Source organism: Balaenoptera physalus (genome assembly GCF_965194825.1).
Source record: "Balaenoptera physalus genome assembly, chromosome: 6".
Taxonomy (NCBI): domain Eukaryota; kingdom Metazoa; phylum Chordata; class Mammalia; order Artiodactyla; family Balaenopteridae; genus Balaenoptera; species Balaenoptera physalus.
This window is the reverse complement of record NC_138885.1, coordinates 124,261,511-124,281,659: the sequence shown is the minus strand read 5'-3', so window position 1 is coordinate 124,281,659 and position 20,149 is coordinate 124,261,511. Positions and strand designations below refer to the sequence as shown.

Here is a 20,149-nt window from a genome sequence, read left to right as displayed (position 1 = left end):
ACATTCCCACCAACAGTGCAAGAGGGTTCCCTTTTCTCCACACCCTCTCCAGAATTTATTGTTTGTAGATTTTTTGATGATGGCCATTCTGACTGGTGTGAGGCGATACCTCATTGTAGTTTTGATTTGCATTTCTCTAATGATTAGTGATGTTGAGCATCCTTTCATGTGTTTCTTGGAAATCAGTCTATCTTCTTTGGAGAAATATCTATTTAGGTCTTCTGCCTATTTTTGGATTGGGTTGTTTGTTTTTTTGATGTTAAGCTGCATGAGCTGCTTGTAAATTTTGGAGATTAATCCTTTGTCAGTTGCTTTGTTTGCAAATATTTTCTCCCATTCTGAGGGTTGTCTTTTCATCTTGTTTATGGTTTCCTTTGCTGTGCAAAATATTTTAAGTTTCATTGGGTCCCATTTGTTTATTTTTGTTTTTATTTCCATTTCTCTAGTAAGTAGGTCAAAAAGGATCTTGCTGTGATTTATGTCATAGAAGGTTCTGCCTACGTTTTCCTCTAAGACTTTTTTTTTTTTTTTTTTTTTTTTTAAATTTTTATTTATTTATTTATTATTTTTGGCTGTGTTGGGTCTTCGTTTCTGTGCGAGGGCTTCCTCTAGTTGCGGCAAGTGGGGGCCATTCCTCATCGCGGCGCGCGGGCTTCTCACTGTCGCGGCCTCTCTTGTTGCGGAGCACAGGCTCCAGACGCGCAGGCTCAGTAGTTGTGGCTCACGGGCCTAGTCGCTCCGCGGCATGTGGGATCTTCCCAGACCAGGGCTCGAACCCGTGTCCCCTGCATTGGCAGGCAGATTCTCAACCACTGCGCCACCAGGGAAGCCCCCTCTAAGACTTTTATACTGTCTGGCCTTACATTTAGGTCTTTAATCCATTTTGAGTTTATTTTTGTGTATGGTGTTAGGGAGTATTCTAATTTCATTCTTTGACATGTAGCTGTCTAATTTTCCCAGCACCACTTATTGAAGAGGCTGTCTTTTCTCCACTGTATATTCTTGCTTCCTTTACCAAAAAATAAGGTGACCATATGTGCGTGGGTTTATCTCTGGGCTCTCTATCCTGTTCCATTGATCTATATTTCTTTTTTGTGCCAGTACCATACTGTCTTGATCACTGTAGCTTTGTAGTATAGTCTGAAGTCAGGGAGCCTGATTCCTCCAGCTCCGTTTTTCTTTCTCAAGATTGCTTTGGCTATTCAGGGTCTTTTGTGTTTCCATACAAATTGTGAATTTTTTTGTTCTTGTTCTGTGAAAAATGCCAGTGGTAGTTTGATAGGGATTGCATTGAATCTGTAGATTGCTTTGGGTAGTATAGTCATTTTCACAATGTTGATTCTTCCAATCCAAGAACATGGTATATCTCTCCATCTGTTTGTATCATCTTTAATTTCTTTCATCAGTGTCTTATAGTTTTCTGCATACTGGTCTTTTGTCTCCTTAGGTAGGTATATTCCTAGGTATTTTGTTATTTTTGTTGCAATGGTAAATGAGAGTGTTTCCTTAATTTCTCTTTCAGATTTTTCATCATTAGTGTATAAGAATGCAAGAGATTTCTGTACATTAATTTTGTATCCTGCTACTTTACCAAATTCATTGATTAGCTCTAGTAGTTTTCTGGTAGCATCTTTAGGATTCTCTATGTATAGTATCATGTCATCTGCAAACAGTGACAGCTTTGCTTCTTCTTTTCCAGTTTGGATTCCTTTTATTTCCTTTTCTTCTCTGTTTGCTGCGACTACAACTCCCAACACTATGTTGAATAATAGTGGTGAGAGTGGGCAACCTTGTCTTGTTCCTGATCTTAGTGAAAATGGTTTCAGTTTTTCACCATTGAGAACGATGTTGGCTGTGGGTTTGTCATATATGACCTTTACTATGTTGAGGTAAGTTCCATCTATGCCTACTTTCTGGAAGGTTTTTATTATAAATGGGTGTTGAATTTTGTCAAAAGCTTTTTCTACATCTATTGAGATGATCATATGGTTTTTGTCTTTCAGTTTTTTAATGATTTATCACATTGATTCATTTGTGTATATTGAAGAATCCTTGCATTCCTGGGATAAACCCCACTTCTTCATGGTGTATGATCCTTTGAATGGACTGTTGGATTCTGTTTGCTAGTATTTTGTTGAGGATATTTGTATCTATGTTCATCAGTGATATTGGTCTGTAGTTTTCTTTTTTTGTGACATCTTTGTCTGGTTTTGGTATCAGGGTGATGGTAGCCTCGTAGAATGTGTTTTGGAGTGTTCCTCCATCAGCTGTATTTTGGAAGAGTTTGAGAAGTATAGGTGTTAGCTCTTCTCTAAATGTTTGATAGAATTCTCCTTTGAAGCCATCTGGTCCTGAATTTTTGTTTGTTGGAAGAGTTTTAATCACAGTTTCAATTTTAGTGCTTGTGATTGGTCTGTTTATATTTTCTATTTCTTCCTGGTTCAGTCTCAGAAGGTAGTGCTTTTCTAAAAATTTGTCCATTCTTCCAGGTTGTGCATTTTATTGGCATATAGTTTCTTGTTTGTATCTCTCATGATCCTCTGTATTTCTGCAGTGTCAGTTGTTACTTCTCCTTTTTCATTTCTAATTCTATTGATTTGAGTCTTCTCCCTTTTTTTCTTGATGAGTCTGGCTAATGGTTTATCAATTTTGTTTAACTTCTCAAAGAACCAGCTTTTGTTTTCCTGTTTTTTGCTATCGTTTCCTTCATTTCTTTTTCATTCATTTCTGATCCTATCTTTATGATTTCTTTCCTTCTGCCAACTTTGGGGTTTTTTGTTCTTCTTTCTCTAATTGCTTTAGGTGTAAAGTTAGGTTGTTTACTTGAGATGTTTCTTGTTTCTTGAGGTAGGATTGTATTGCTATAAACTTCCCTCTTAGAACTGCTTTTGCTGCATCCCATAGCTTTTGGGTTGTCGTGTTTTCATTGTTATTTGTTTCTAGGAATTTTTTGATTTCCTCTTTGATTTCTTCAGTGATCTCTTGGTTATTTAGTAATGTATTTTTTAGCCTCCATGTGTTTGTATTTTTTACAGATTTTTTCCTGTAATTGATATCTAGTCTCACAGCATTGTGGTCGGAAAAGATACTTGATATGATTTCAATTTTCTTAAATTTATGAAGGCCTTACTTGTGACCCAAGATATGTGGAGAATGTTCCATGAGCACTTGAGAAGAAAATGCATTCTGTTGTTTTTGGATGGAATGTCCTATAAGTATCAATTAAGTCCATCTTGTTTAATGTATCATTTAAAGGTTGTTTTTTCTTATTTATTTTCATTTTGGATGATCTGCCCATTGGTGAAAGTGGGGTGTTAAAGTCCCCTACTATGATTGTGTTACTGTCAGTTTCCCCTTTTATGGCTGTTAGCATTTGCCTTATATATTGAGGTGCTCCTATGTTGGGTGCATAAATATTGACAATTGTTATATCTTCTTCTCAGATTGAGCCCTTGCTCATTATGTAGTGTCCTTCTTTGTCTCTTGTAATAGTCTTTATTTTAAAGTCTATTTTGTCTGATATGAGAATTGCTACTACAGCTTTCCTTTGACTTACATTTGCATGGAATATCTTCTTCCATCCCCTCACTTTCAGTCTGTATGTGTCCCTAGGTCTGAAGTGGGTCTCTTGTAGACAGCATATATACAGGTCTTGTTTTTGTATCCATTCAGCCAGTCTATGTCTTTTGGTTGGAGCATTGAATCCATTCACATTTAAGGTAATTATCAATATGTATGCTCCTATTACCATTTTCTGAATTGTTTTGGGTTTGTTATTGTAATTCTTTTCCTTCTCTTGTGTTTCCTGCCTAGAGAAGGTCCTTTAGCATTTGTTGTAAAGCTGGTTTGGTTGTGCTGAATTCTCTTAGCTTTTGCTTGTCTGTAAAGCTTTTAATTTCTCGGTCAAATCTGAATGAGATCCTTGTTGGGTAGAGTAATCTTAGTTTTAGTTTTTTCCCTTTTATCACTTTAAATATGTCCTGCCACTCTCTTCTGTCTTGCAGAATTTCTGCTTAAAGATCAGCTGTTAACTTTATGGGGATTCCCTTGTATGTTATTTGTTGTTTTTACCTTGCTGCTTTTAATATATTTTTTTTCATATTTAATTTTTGATAGTTTGATTAATATGTGTCTTGGTGTGTTTCTCCTTGGATTTATCCTCTATGGGACTTTCTGTGCTTCATGGACTTGATTGACTATTTCCTTACCCATATTACATAAGTTTTCAACTATAATCTCTTCAAATATCTTCTCAGTCCGTTTTTTTTTTTTTTTCTCTTCTTCTTCTGGGACCCCTATGATTCAAAATTTGGTGTGTTTAATGTTGTCCCAGAGGTTTCTGAGATTGTCCTCAATTCTTTTCATTCTTTTTTCTTTATTGTGCTCTGTGATAGTTATTTCCACTATTTTATCTTCCAGGTCACTTATCTATTCTTCTGCCTCAGTGATTCTGCTATTGATTCCTTCTAGAGAATTTTTAATTTCATTTATTGTGTTGTTCATCTTTATTTGTTTGTTCTTTAGTTCTTCTAGGTCCTTGTTAAACGTTTCTTGTATTTTTTCCATTCTATTTCCAAGATTTTGGATCATCTTTACTATCATTACTCTGAATTCTTTTTCAGGTATACTGCCTATTTCCTCTTCATTTGTTTGGTCTGGTGGGTTTTTACCTTGCTCCTTCATTTGCTGTGTATTTGTCTGTCTTCTCATTTTGCTTAACTTACTATGTTTGGGGTCTGCTTTTTGCAAGCTGCAGGTTTGTAGTTCCCAATGTTTTTGGTGTCTGCTCCCAGTCGGTAAGGTTGGTTCAGTGGGTTGTGTAGGCTTCCTGGTGGAGAGGACTGGTGCCTGTGTTCTGGTGGATGAGGCTGGATCTTGTCTTTCTGGTGTGCAGGATCATGTCCAGTGGTGTGTTTTGGGGTGTCTGTGACCTTATTATGATTTTAGGCAGCCTGTCTGCTAATGGGTGGGGTTGCGTTCCTGTCTTGGTAGTTGTTTGGCATAGGGTGTCCAGCACTGTAGCTTGCTAGTCATTGAGTGGAGCTGGGTCTTTATTGTTTGTAGAGTTTTTGATGATTGCCATTCTGACTGGTGTGTGTCTTCAGTCATAAAACTTCTAAGCCTGTGCCGTTTTTACATTTTAGGTTTCTTTGTGTGAGGGGTTAAAAATCATTAAAATGAAGTGTCCACAGCTTCTCCACTCTCTGTACCCTTCTTGAATTCTTCTTGCTCCTCCCATTCTCTTAGGCGAGTAAGGAAATAACCGGTGAATGTACTCTGTCCTCCGAGAGAGGACAGAGCATTGTGAGGAGGAATGAAAGACTCAAGGGACCTCAAGGTGAAGCAAGATGACTTGGGTAAGATAGTTCTGTTTTTGAGGTCGGGGGCAGTAGAAAGAAAGACCTCCAAGATTAGACAGGGTGGAAGTAGAGGTGGAGACTGGGGTACAAGAGTTTATATATTAGGCTTTGTAGACTAATTCTTAGACAATATTAAAAGCTTGAAAAGGAATAAAAATTGAGACTTCTAATGCATCATGCTTCTTTGAATGTGATTCTTCTGTGGAATGGATTATGGAGGAAAGTCCTTTATCAGTTAGGAATGCTGAAATCATTTGTAGACTTCTTAATGATATCAACCAGCCAGCGTCGTTCCATTGTTTTACTTCTTCAGCCACAGTGTGCTGGTCTTTTGTCTTTTCTCTTGCTCCTCCGTGGTCACAAGATGGCATCACATCTAGTTTCAAAGGTGCAGAAAGAACAGGGAAGAGGTGAAGCCAGGAGTATGTAGCTTGCACAAGTCCTTCTTATAAAGAAGCAAGAGTTTCCCAGTCACACTAGCAGGTCTCCCCTTGTGAGTTATTTGCCAAACTGGGTCATAGTGACATCATATTTCTAGTAGCTGAGAGAGATCCTACAGAAGTGAATATTCAGCTTTTCTGGCATCTACATTGGAAGGCAAGTGGGAGAAACAGGCTAGAATTGGCTACTGGGTCAGCCAGCCAACAGTGGGTATCATGGCATGTCCTAGGTCTTGCCTTTGAGTGACAAAAATTGACCAAAAATAAGCCCCAGCAAAAGAAATTGGGAAACTACTGTTTTAGAACAGTCACTTTCGAGTTTTCCGAATCATTTAAAACTTGTTGAAAGCAGATTTCTGGGTCTCAGTCTCACGGATTCTGATTCAGTAGGTTTGGGGTAAGACCTGGAAATTTACCTTTTTAATAATATTCCCAGACGACTCTGATGCAGGAAGTCTGTGGATCACACATTCAGAAACAATGGTTTTGAGATACAGGCTAAAGTTAATTCAGTGGTTCTTAAACTGGCTGAATGTTAGAATCACTGGGAAGCTCTTCAAAAATATCAAAGCAATGCTTGTGCATGGACCTTTTCACAACTAATTAAATCAGAAAATTTGAGGTTGAGAGATCAGAATCACTTACATCTCCCAAGGTGATTCTAATATGCAGTCAGGGATAAGAATTACTGACTTATATTTAAGATTCTCCTGATTAACAAGCTTCTTGTACAAAGAGTGAAGCCAGGGACAGATGGGGTAGCAGGAAGACATCCCATCCTCTCCATGCTGGCTCTTGGAAATCTGTGAAAGGAATGGGTAAAGCGGAGAGAGTAAAACAGACTGGCAACCTTAGATAAGCTAAATAACAACAGATATGCAAGAAATAAAGAGTAAAAGGTAAGGAATCTCAAATAGATCAGTCTTTCTTGTCTTTTAAATACTAGCTTTAGGTGCAGGCATTTAAATGCTGCTTTTAAGGTATTACATCATGTGCATGAACATAAACTTACTAATATTTATGTACATGCTGTGATTAAATGTGTATTTTTTTCAGGGAAAGGAAATAACATTAGAAGTAGTAGTCTCTGGAATCCTCTGCAATCCTTACCTATAAACCCCCTAGTTGTCTGAGATGCTACTAGTGTCAATTAGAAAAAGCCACACAACACAGGCTCCTTGGAATCTGAAGAGGCTCTTGTCTTCAGCTGCAGGTTTAGCAGGTTAAATACGTCAATTCTTTATGGTAAGTCTAGTGGCATTCTGCTAGTAGAGCAAGAATTTAAACACGTGTATAATTACCTGTGTAAGACACTAGCCTGGTGTTCTGGACCAAGTGGATTTATTTGTGAGAATGTCTGTGCTGCTATGATAAAGCTTCTAAAACATCAGCTAAAATGTTAAGGAATGTGGCTACTTCATGTATGTCACCAGCTCAGCTCTGTGGTGATGTATGTTGCCAGGGAATAAACACCCTCTGGGGTGTGGTTTCTTGGTAGAAACAGGAATGAAAAAGTGACTACACGAGAAAGAAGAGGAGATTAAAATTCTATACTGCAAACACGGCTGAGGTATTATTCATGAAGAGAATATGAAGATCAACAAGACATCAATCTTACCTTCAGGAGAAAAGCATACATGGTGAACAACTATGAAACACAGAAGTGTATGATGTACCATAAGACATTTGAAAGTCATTCAATGTGAATCAACCTTGTAAATTCAGAGGAGAGGAACTTACAACTTGCCTTGGAATTTGGGGATTTTTTTTTTTTGAGGGGGGAGCATTTTTAAATGAAGTGGTAGTTTTTGATGTAAGAATTGAGCCATTGTGTTATGGGTTGAATTGTATTCCCCCAAATTCCTATGTTAAAGCCCTTAGCCTTGGTACCTCAAAATGTAAACTTATTTGGAAATAGGGTGGTTGCAGATGTAATTAGTTAAGATGAAGTCAAACTAGAGTGGGGTGGTCTCGAAACCACTTTGATTGGTGTCCTGATAAAAAGGGGAGATTTGGACACTGACACACCCGGAGAATGTAATGGGAACATGAAGGCAGGGATCGGGATGATTCATCTACAAGGCAAGGCGTGCCAGAAATGACCAGAACACCACCAGAAGCTGGGGAGAGGCATGGACCAGATTCTCCCTCACAGTCATCAGGAGGAACAAACCCTGCCAACACTTTGATCTTAGACTTCTAGCTTCCAGAATCGTGAGACAATAAATTTCTGGTCTTTCAGCTACCCAGTTTGTGACACTTTGTTACAGCAGTCCTAGCACCCTAATACACATGGATATTGTTTTGACAGACAATGGTTAGGAAAAAGGTATAATTGGTGGAGGGAACAGCATGAACAAAGACATGGAGGCAAAGGCATGTTCTGGTAACAGAGGTACGAGGTCCTGTGACCTAGGGTCAGTGTATGTGCTTGGGGGGAAGATAAAGGGTGGCTGAAGGGTATGTTTGGGGAAGATTGTGAAGACCTGTGGGTTCCTTGTTTAGGGTTATGGACATTTTCCTTTGGGTACTCAGCTGTTGAAGGTTTCAAATGGGTAGGGTAAGATGTCTAGAGCTATTTAAATTATTTTTAATTTACATGGAACATTTTTGGAGGAAAATATCTGAGGAAATGCTCATTCAACCCAGTGTGAAGAAACTGACAAACTCACTTTAGCCTGTAAATGATGTAGCCTTATTTCTGTCCAGTTCTGCCGAATTCTATCTAATACTCACACACTGCTGTCTTACATCTCACCTTTAGTAAATGTCACTGCTCTGCTTGGCAGGAGATATTTCCTAACCGACCCACTGTCCCTTGATTGTACCAGAAATTAATTACACAGACATTTCAGAATCCTGTCTCCCTGAATATAGTTGGCAGATGTACAGAAGAATTGACCATCATAGGAGTTTAAAAAAAGGAATTGTTTGACGAACTGAAAGCAACACTTTTGTCTGCAGTACACCTCATTTTTCCTCAGTTCCCCAGTCTAGAAAACCAGGGTAATGATACAGTAGAATCCATCTCATGTGTAATTGTGAAGGTTAAGTGAGATGATGCATGTAATGTGCTTAGAGAGGGCTCAACAAATGTTAGGTATATTACTGGTAGGACTGGAGGAGCTGGGTTTCAAACCCCTGTTTTTTGACTCCAAATTCTGTGTTCTTTCAACCCCTCTGCTCTGTTTTCCTAACTGGTGTTCATCTGTAACAATAATAGGCTTTATGCTACACTCCTGGTGGTTTCTTATCATTACTTTTCTCTCCTGACACACGTCAGGCAGCGTCTTCCCATGCAAACTCCTCATCCGTGACAAACGTTGACAAGACTCAAGGGGTCCTCCGCGCCTCAAGGAGGAATGGTTGAGAGCTGCCAGGGTGGTAAACAAGTGGAGACTGGGCTGCTGGTGTCTCACACAGTAGAAGCATTGATGGATCTGGGCAAATAGAATGCTTTCTAGAGAGTCTGGGATCCCGGGGTAGAGGCAAACTCTCCACTGAGAGAGGCTTGTGTCTATGGTGTCTCAAGATCTCATCCTCATGAGTGTGAGAAACGAATTGCAGCTGGAAAATAAAAACAACAGGGCGTCTGGTTAAATATGAAACTTAACATCTGGCAAGAGATGTATTCCTGCCAGGGGCTCTTCATGTTTGACTCGGCAAGTGATATTTATAAGCAGAGGATCAGCGTGTAACTTCCTTGCAGATGGTTCATTGCTTAAAGAGTTTTATATCCAGAGTGACCAAAGTTCATAAAGAAAGCTGTACCTACCTAGTAGTTCCTTTGTTTAAAAGCAAAACACTCTACCATCAACTGACTTTTGTATCAATCAGGAGGGGCTAGTTATATGCAGTGGGTAACAAACATTCCCAAAATATTAGTGGCTATGACAACATAATTTTATTTCTCACTCTTACTTGATAAAAACCCACAAGATTTGTAGCTCTTCTCCTCCTTAGTAACATCTACTATTTTTTTAGTATCCACAATGTGACAATCATAAGACTAGCACTTTGCATATAATATCTTCTTTAATCTCATATAATTCTATGAGGTTGGCATTATTATCTCCTTTTTGCAGATATGAAATTTAGATGCAAGTTCAGTGAGTAAGCAGTAGACTGAGTTTTGGATCCAGATTCTTCTAATGCTAAACCGGTTATGCTACTCTTTTAAACATAATCCTCAGTTTCAATTTCTAAATGTAATTCACTAATGTTCTCTCTCCAGTATTCCTAGCAGAAAGGTTCAAATGTCATTATTCTGATATATAGATTGGCAAATGAAGACATGAGAGATTATGTACTTTATCTATGCTGGCCAATACATTTGGTGACAAAGTTGAAAATAGAATCTTGAGCAGTGTTCTCACATCAGAATTACCTTGTGTAGTTTGTGGAAATGCAGATTTCAAAGCTGTCCCTGGTGGTCCTGGGTGATTCCCATTCTGGAGAAAAAGAAGGGCACAGTGGAAATCACTGACCTAGGTCTTCAATTCTCCCAGTACTATTGGCACTAGGTCATGTTGTCACTGAAAGTTGAGAAACTCTTGGGCAGGACATGATTACAATCTGCAACTTTGCTAATGCTTTTGCCCAGAAAGATTGCCTGAACTTGAAGGTTGAATTTGAGAGCATAATGGAACTGCTGATTAAACTCCAACCGTAGCATTAGTCATGTGGGAATAAACTGTCACTGTTTATAGGATATTCAAATCTAGATTTCTGAGAAGGCAATTAGCCTAATTAGTTCGTAATGAAGAGCGTTAACCCTTATATATCATTATGGAGTCTACGGTCCAGTTTACGTCTGTCTCTCAATTTTATGTCATTTGAAATTGAGATGGAAGTGGTGTGTGTATAACTCAAAACAACTCAGGTAGGACAAGCGACTGAAAAAAATGTTGAACTGGTGATTCAAAGACAAAAATATCTCATGGATTATTTAAATCTTTCCTATTTCAAATATGACCGTTTCAGCACTGTGGCAAGATTGCTTAAAAGTAAAGATTACATACTTCGATTATTTTTTGCTGAAAAGTCATTAAATAGTTACAGATTAATTTACCAAAAGTTGATTTGTGACATTTTTACTTCCTAAGTCAGTGTTTCCAAATTGACTTTCCATTAATTTTTAAAAGCTGGGGCACTTTTAAAATATGTAGATTCCCTGGTGGACTCCAGGAATCTGTATTTTAATCTATAATCTGGGTCATTTTTAAAAAATAGTTCTTTATTGGAGTATAATTGCTTTACAATGCCATGTTAGTTTCTGTTGCACAACAAAGCCAATCAGCCATATGCATACACATGTCCCCATATCCCCTCCCTCTTGAGTCTCCCTCCCATCCTCCCTATCCTACCCCTCTAGGTCATCGCAAAGCACCGAGCCGATCTCCCTGTGCTATGCTGCTGCTTCCCACCAGCCAACTATTTTACATTCGGTAGTGTATATATGTCAATGCTACTCTCACTTCTCCCCAGCTTTGCCCTCCCACTCCATGTCATCAAGTCCATTCTCTATGTCTACCTCTTTATTCCTGCCCTGCAACTAGGTTCATCAGTACCAATTTTTTTTTTTTTTTAGATTCCATATATATGCATTAGCACACGGTGTTTGTTTTTCTCTTTCTGACTTCACTCTGTATGACAGACTCTATGTCCATCCACCTCACTACAAATAACTCAATTTTGTTTCTTTTTATGGCTGAGTAATATTCCATTGTATATATGTGTCACATCTTCTTTATGCATTCATCAGTCGATGGACATTTAGGCAGGCTCCATGTCCTGGCTATTGTAAATAGAGCTGCACTGAACATTGTGGTACATGACTCTTTTTGAATTATGGTTTTCTCAGGGTATATGCCCGGTAGTGGGATTGCTGGGTCATATGGTAGTTCTATTTTTAGTTTTTTAAGGAAACGCCATACTGTTTTCCATAGTGCTTGTATAAATTAACATTCCCACCAATAGCGTAGCAGGGTTCCCTTTTCACCACACCCTTTCCAGCATTTATTGTTTCTAGCTTTTTTGATAATGGCCATTCTAACCAGTGAGTTGATACCTCACTGTAGTTTTGATTTACATTTCTCTAATAATTAGTGATGTTGAGCATCTTTTCATGTGTCTCTTGGCCATCTGTATGTCTTCCTTGGTGAAATGTCTATTTAGGTCTACCACCCATATTTTAACTGGATTCTTTTTTTGATATTGAGCTCCATGAGCTGTTTGTATATTTTGGAGATTAATCCATTGTCTGTTGTTTCATTTGCAAATATTTTCTCTGATTCTGAGGGCTGTCTTTTTGTCTTGTTTATGGTTTCCTTTGCTGTACAAAAGACTTTAAGTTTAATTAAGTCCCATTTGTTTATTTTTGTTTTTATTTCCGTTACTCTAGGAGGTGGGTCAAAAAAGATCTTGCTGTGGTTTATGTCAAAGAGTGCTTTTCCTATGTTTTCCTCAAAGTTTTATAGTGTCTGGTCTTACATTTAAGTCTGCAATCCATTTGGAGTTTATTTTCGTGTATGGTGTTAGGTAGTGTCCTAATTTCATTCTTTTTTTTAACATCTTTATTGGAGTATAAATGCTTTACAATGGTGTGTTAGTTTCTGCTTTATAACAAAGTGAATCAGCTATACATATACATATATCCCCATATCTCCTCCCTCTTCTGTCTCCCTCCCACCCTCCCTATCCCACCCTTCTAGATGGTCATAAAGCACCAAACTGATCTCCCTGTGCTATGAGGCTGCTTCCCACTAGCTATCTATTTTACATTTGGGAGTGTGTATATGTCCATGCCACTCTCTCACTTCGTCCCAGCTTACGCTTCCCCCACTCTGTGTCCTCAAGTCCATTCTCTATGTCTGTGTCTTTAATCCTGTCCTGCCCCTAGGTTCTTCAGAAACATTCTTTTTTTTTTTGATTCCATATATATGTGTTAGCATACATTATTTATTTTTCTCTTTTTGACTTACTTCACTCTGTATGACAGTCTCTAGGTGCATCCACCTCACTACAAATAACTCAGTTTCATTTCTTTTTATGGCTGAGTAATATTCCATTGTATATATGTGCCACATCTTCTTTATCCATTCATCTGTTGATGGACACTTAGGTTGCTTCCATGTCCTGCCTATTGTAAATAGAGCTGCAATGAACATTGTGGTACATGACTCCTTTTGAATTATGGTTTTCTCAGGGTATATGCCCAGTAGTGGGATCGCTGGGTCATATGGTAGTTCTATTTTTAATTTTTTTAGGGAACCTTCATACTGTTCTCCATAGTGGCTGTATCAATTTACATTCTCACCAACAGTGCAAGAGGGTTCCCTTTTCTCCACACCTTCTCCAACATTTATTGTTTGTAGATTTTTTGAGGGTAGCCATTCTGACTGGCGTGAGGTGATACCTCATTGTAGTTTTGATTTACATTTCTCTAATGATTAGTGATGTTGAGCGTCCTTTCATGTGTTTGTTGGCAATCTATATGTCTTCTTTGGAGAAATGTCTATTTAGGTCTTCTGCCCATTTTTGGATTGGGTTGTTTGTTTTTTGATATTGAGCTGCATGAGCTGCTTGTAAATACTGGAGATTAATTCTTTGTCAGTTGCTTCATTTGCAAATATTTTCTCCCATTCTGAAGGTTGTCTTTTTGTCTTGTTTATGGTTTCCTTTGCTGTGCAAAAGTTTTTAAGTTTCGTTAGGTCCTATTTGTTTATTTTTGTTTTTATTTCCATTTCTCTAAGAGGTGGGTCAAAAAGGATCTTGCTGTGATGTATATCATAGAGTGTTCTGCCTCTGTTTTCCTCTAAGAGTTTTATAGTGTCTGGTCTTACATTTAGGTCTCTAATCCATTTTGAGTTTATTTTTGTGTATGGTGTTAGGGAGTGTTCTAATTTCATTCTTTTACATGTAGCTGTCCAGTTTTCCCAGCACCACTTATGGAACAGGCTGTCTTTTCTCCATTGTATATCCTTGCCTTCTTTGTCATAAATTATGTGCTCATATGTGCATGAGTTTATCTCTGGGCATTCTATCCTGTATCATCACTGATCTATATTTCTGTTTTTGTGCCAGTACTATACTGTCTTGGTTACTGTAGCTTTGTGCCATACTTTGAAGTCAGGGAGCCTGATTCTTCCAACTCTGTTTTTCTTTCTCAAGATTGCTTTGACTCTTTGGAGTCTTTTGTGTTTCCATATGAATTGTAAGATTTTCTGTTCTAATTCTGTGAAGAATGCCATTGGTAGTTTGATAGGGATGCATTGAATCTGTAGGTTGCTGTAGGTAGTATAGACATTTTCACAATATTGATTCTTCCAATCCAAGAACGTGGTATATTTCTCCATCTCTTTATGTCATCTTTGATTGCTTTCATCAGTGTTTCATAGTTTTCTGAGTACAAGTCTTTCACCTCCTTAGGCAGGTTTATTCCTGGGTATTTTATTCATTTTGTTGCAATGGTAAATCGGAATGTTTCCTTAATTTCTCTTTCTGATTTTTCATTGTTGGTGTATAGGAATGCCAGGGATTTCTGTGCATTAATTTTGCATCCTGCAACCTTATGAAATGCACTGATTAGTTCTAGTAGTTTTCTGGTGGCATCTTTAGGATTTTCTATATATAGTATCATGTCATTGCCAAATAGTGACAGTTTTACTTCTTCTTTTGCAATTTGTATTCCTTTTATTTCTTTTTCTTCTCTGATTGCTGTGTCTAGGACTTCCAAAACTATGTTGAATAAGGGTGTTGAGAGTGGACATCCTTGCCTTTTCCTGATTGTAGTGTAAATGCTTTCAGTTTTTCACCATTGTGAATGATGTTTGCTGTGGGTTTGTCATATATGGCCTTTATTATATTGAGGCAGGTTCCCTCTCCGCCCACTTTCTGGAGAGTTTTTATCATAAATGGGTGTTGAATTTTGTCAAAAGCTTTTTCTGCATCTATTGAGATGATCATATGGTTTTGCTTCTTCAATTTGTTAATATGGTGTATCACATTGATTGATTTGCATATATTGAAGAATCTTTGTGTCCCAGGGATAAATCCCACTTGATCATGGTGTATGATCCTTTTAATGTGTTGTTGGATTCTGTTTGCTAGTATTTTGTTGAGGATTTTTGCATCTATGTTCATCAGTGATATTGGTCTGTAATTTTCTTTTTTTGTAGTATCTTTGTCTGGTTTTGGTATCAGGGTGATAGTGGCCTCATAGAATGAGTTTGGGAGTCTTCCTTCCTCTGCAATTTTTTGGAAGAGTTTGAGAATGATGGGTGTTAGCTCATCTCTAAATGTTTGATAGAATTCACCTGTGAAGCCATCTGGTCTGGACTTTTGTTTGTTGGAAGATTTTTAATCACAGTTTCAATTGCATTACTTGTGATTGGTCTGTTCATATTTTCTATTTCTTCCTGGTTCAGTCTTGGAAGTTTATACCTTTTTAAGAATTTGTCCATTTCTTCCAGGTTGTCCATTTTACTGGCATAGTGTTGCTTGTAGTAGTCTCTTAAGATGGTTTGTATTTCTGTGGTGTCTGTTTTAACTTCTCCTTTTTCATTTCTAATTTTATTGATTTGAGTCTTCTCCCTCTTTTTCTTGATGAGTCTGGCTAATGGTTTATCAATTTTGTTTATCTTCTCAAAGTACCAGCTTTTAGTTTTATTGATCTTTGCTATTGTTTTCTTTGTTTCTATTTCATTTATTTCTGCTCTGATCTTTATGATTTCTTTCCTTCTGCTAACTTTGGGCTTTGTTTGTTCTTCTTTGTCTAGTTCCTTTAGGTGTAAGGTTAGATTGTTTATTTGAGATTTTTCTTGTTTCTTGAGGTAGGCTTATATAGCTATAAACTTCCCTCTTAGAACTGCTTTTGCTGCATCCCATAGGTTTTTGATCATCGTGTTTTCATTGTCATTTGTCTCTAGGTATTTTTTGATTTCCTCTTTGATTTCTTCAGTGATCTCCTGGTTATTTAGTAATGTATTGTTTAGCCTTCATGTGTTTGTGTTTTTTACGTTTTTTTCCTTGTAATTCATTTCTAATCTCATAGCATTGTGGTACCTAACTCAGATGTTCATTCAGCTTAAAATGGCCATATCTATCTGAAAAATACAGATTGTTCTCTGAGATTTGCTCACACTGTTCTGAAACTATTAGGAAATTTGTCTTGTAAGATCATCTTATTAAGCTATAGTGCTTTGCAAAGAGCTGTTGGAACATGTTGGATAATCCTGTGTTCAAACAAATGTGCCCCATATTCTCAACTAGCTTGCTTGGGAAAAAGGTTAATTAGATAAATGTTTGGAATAATGTTGAGTCATGCTAATCTTCTTCTAGAGAGTGACTAGAACTTTTAATCAATGCCAGAATGGATTTTGTTATTAAAATGGTTGGAAAGGAAGGTGTGCTTTTACACTTGAGCAGAGGAGACACTCAACAGATGAATGCTGAGCTGAAGTGGAGACTTCATGGAGTCATTGGCTTCTCTGCCCATTGCAGAGACATTGCTGAATGAGAGTCTAGCCCAGGGCTGTGTACCTACTAACCACTCAGCAAGGGTTGATTATATGATGGATTTGTATTTGGTTATTTGTTTATATTTAAAGTTTTATTTTATATTGGAATATAGTTGATTAACAATATTGTGTTTCAGGTGTATAGCAAAGTGATTCAGTTATACATATACATGTATCTATTCTTTTTCAAATTCTTTTCCCTTTTAAGTTATTACAGAATATTGATATATTTGGTTATTAAATCAGCATACATAGGGTTTCTGAGACAGCTCTCACCTTTATCATTCATATATAGCAAATTGTATACACTTATGCCTTTTACATTTTGGCCCAAACGTTTTATTTTATTTTTCTCAATCTAAGTTTTCTGGTTTTATTGAGATATAATTGACATACAGCACTGTATAAGCTTAAGATGTACAGTATAATGATTTGACTAACATTTATTATGAAATGATGATCACAATATGTTTAGTGAACATCCATCATCTCATTTAGGTGCCAAAAAACAGAAAAAAAGATTTTTTTCCTTGTGATGAGAACTCTTAGGATTGAGCCTCTTAACAACTTTCAAATATACCATCCAATGATGTTAACTATAGTTATCACATTGTACATTACACCCCTAGCAATTATTTATGCTATAATTGGAAGTTTGTACCTTTTGACCACCTTCATTTAATTTCCCCACCCCACCCCTGCTTCCAGTAAGCACAAATCTGCTCTCTTTTTCTATGAGTTTGCTTATTTGTTTTTTAGAGTTCATGTGTAACTAAGATCATACAGTATTTGTCTTTCTCTGTCTGACTTGTTTCATTTAGCATAATGTCCTCAAGATCCAAACATGTTGTCCCAAGTGGCAAATGGCAGGGCGTCCTTTTTTAATGGTTGAATAATATTCCATTGTATAAATACCACAACTTCTTTACCTATTTATTCATCCATGGACTCTTAGTTTATTTCCATGTGTTGGCTATTGTAAATAATGCTGCTATGAACATGGAGGTGTGGATATCTCTTCAACATAGTGTTTTTGTTTCCTCTGGCTATGTTCCTGGAAGTGGAATTGCTGGATCATACGATAGTTCTGTTTTTAATTTTTTGAGGATCCTCCATACTATTTTCCATAGTGACTGCACCAATTTACAATCCCACCAATGGTGCACAAGGATTCCCTTTTCTCCACATATTTGCCAGCATTTGTTATCTCTTGTCTTTTTGATGAGTTGGCTTAAATATTTTAAAGTGGAAATTTAAGGGAATTCCCTGGTGGTCCTGTGGATAGAGCTCCTCATGTCCACTGCAGGGGCGTGGGTTTGATCCCTGGTTGGGGAACTAAGATCCCTCAAGCCACACGGCGCAGCCAGTGAAAATAAATAAATAAATAAATAAATAAATAATAAAGTGGAAATTTAAAGTATGCTCAGGTCAAGTTATTCAGCTTCATTATGAATTTTCTACTGAGATTAAATAGACTCTAGTAGCAGAGTTGTGATCAGATCTACTGAGATGATTCAGTTTGAAGTAATCAGCATCTCTACCTAAAGTTAGATCTTTAAAAATGACCCATACTCCATATTTTGTGTGTGAGCATGTGTGAACTTTCACTCCAAGGATTAGAGTATATGGTAATGAAAGACATTCTTTCATTGTTAATTGCAAAAAAAAAAAAAAAAATCACCTACCTAGTGTAAAAAACTAGGCTATAGTGAGCATTTTTATTCTTAGGTGTCTTAGTGCACATCCATTAGAGCAGCCTAAAAGAGGGATAAGTTCCATAACTTCCAAAAAGAAAGCTGAAGTGTTATTAATTTTTGTCTTTGTTCAGAGAAAACAAAAGTTATGTTTGACTCATAACTTCGGTAATTATATCTGTTACCACTGGAATAATAGTCTCTGGCTCGGAGCATCAATAGTTAAGGTCTATAGTAATCAATTCCAATGTCCTCTTTAGGGAAACACTGAACAGTATGGTTTTGACTGATTGCAAACTTCTCTAAGAATTCTTAAAACACCAATCCATTATTTCATTTTCTTATCTGTTTTCTCATCCTTAGTTCAGATCTTGACTGTCTAGCAGGTAAACCATTGCAATGATCTGCTCAGTAATCCTAGTGTTTACCTCCTCCAAGCTAGAGTTCCTGATATACTCTGTAATGTAACAGGCATTTTGTCTTGTTCATCACCACTGGTCCAACACCTAGAATAATGCTGTACATAGCTGGCACTCAACATGTTTTGCTGAGTAAAAAAATATCTGATTACAATAGCCCCGTATTTACCCCTACCTCTCAAAACACCAAATTTTAATGTTTCCCCATTGCATTTACAGAATTAAGTCCTTGGTTCAGCATTCAGGGCCCACCCTAATCTAACTCCAATCTAACTATCTCGTCTCATTTCCCGTCTGTCATAGACTCTATTCCACCTCACTCCCACTCCTTCCTCCATGTTCCAATTGGATCTAGAAGTTCCCTATTTCCTGAACATGCTCTTCTACTGCCCTGACCTTTGTTCATGTCCTTATTATTGCCTTGAATACTCTTTATCCCAAATCCACATATTAAGTACTACCTACCTTTCAAGGCTCAGCCCAAATAGCACTTCTATGTTCCACGGCAGTTTCATACTTCTTCTGGTCTTTTCACCATGTAGTATGCCTGCCCATGTACATGTCACTGTCCTCCCCCTACAATGTAAACTCCACATCTTGTATATTTCTATTTCTGACTGACTGGCCCAGAAATGAAGACACCAGAGTTGTTCAGATAAATATTGTTGAGTGTAATAATACCCACCAACCTGCCCCAAAACATCTCCATTAAATTTAGATTTTGAGTGGCTTTTGGAAACAGTGGCTTTAATTAGAATAAAGCACTACGTTGTTTTAGATCCCCTGGGAAAGGTATCACACTAATTCATTAGTATCTCACTTTGGATTAGTTAGTCTGACTGAGCAATTCTATGTCCAGAAACATTCATCTGTAAGCCAGGCCTTATTGAAATTATATACAGAAGGGGTTCTCAGTACCAGGCAGTCATCGAAATCACCTGGGATATTTTAAAACTCTAACATCCTGAAGGTTCTGATTGGGTAGGTCTATGAGCAGGACCAGGAAAGATTATTTGTGAGCAGCTCTGTGATGATTCTAGTGTTAGACTGGTTTGGGAACTAAAAGGATAGAGAATTTGATGAAAGAAACATTTCTAGGAAGTATGTGGGTAGGAATAACATAAAAGAACTGAGTATTCTGGGTTTGAGGAATGAAAATTAAAGAAAAGGTGAAGGAAAATACACTCACTCATTGAACAAGTTCTCTGAATTGCCCAACCCAGTGGTAGATGGCGGGGATGTCATGGTGAACAAGGACTTGGCTCTCACTGATGTTTCCTAGTATGGAAGTTAAATGATCCATGCCTTGAAAAGGAAGAATACTTGGTAATTTTGTGGCAAATGGCAGGACCATCTGACTCAGGGTGTGTATAGTCAGGGGGTAGTGGTGAGGGAGGACATCCAGAGGAAATGGGACTTAAGTGGAGATGTGAAGTAAGAGTAGGCATAAGATAGGGGCTGAGGAAGACAAAGAGTGTCATGTGAGTTGAGGAGGCCATAACAAACACAGTATACTTGAGAAACAAAAAAAACGCATGAAGACTGGAAGGTGAGGGCAGAACAGGGAAAGGCTAAGGAGGAAGGCGATGTGAGACACTCACATCAGAGTGATGTTATAAGGTGAACATTCTGACTTCAAAGTGAAGAATGGATTTTTACAAGGCTCTGCAGCAGTCACCCAAGTGAGAGATAATGGTTTGAGCCAGGGTGATGGCA

At 37.6% G+C, this 20,149-nt stretch overlaps 1 protein-coding gene and 1 long non-coding RNA gene across 2 annotated transcripts in view; one reads left to right on the top strand and one right to left on the bottom strand.

The window, feature by feature from the left end:
- The first annotated feature begins 526 nt into the window (after positions 1 to 526).
- The window catches only part of SCG2 (secretogranin II), a 104,652-nt gene continuing 85,029 nt past the window's right edge, over positions 527 to 20,149 (top strand). Inside the window, exon 1 of the mRNA XM_082464649.1 lies at positions 527 to 8,014. The gene's annotated coding sequence lies outside the window, so the exon portion shown is untranslated. The remainder of the gene's footprint in view (positions 8,015 to 20,149) is intronic.
- On the bottom strand, positions 4,219 to 19,585 carry LOC309662218. The gene is made up of 2 exons (XR_014264591.1): positions 10,188 to 19,585; positions 4,219 to 9,367 (listed from the first exon to the last, which is right to left on the bottom strand). It is a non-coding gene; the product is annotated as an uncharacterized lncRNA (long non-coding RNA).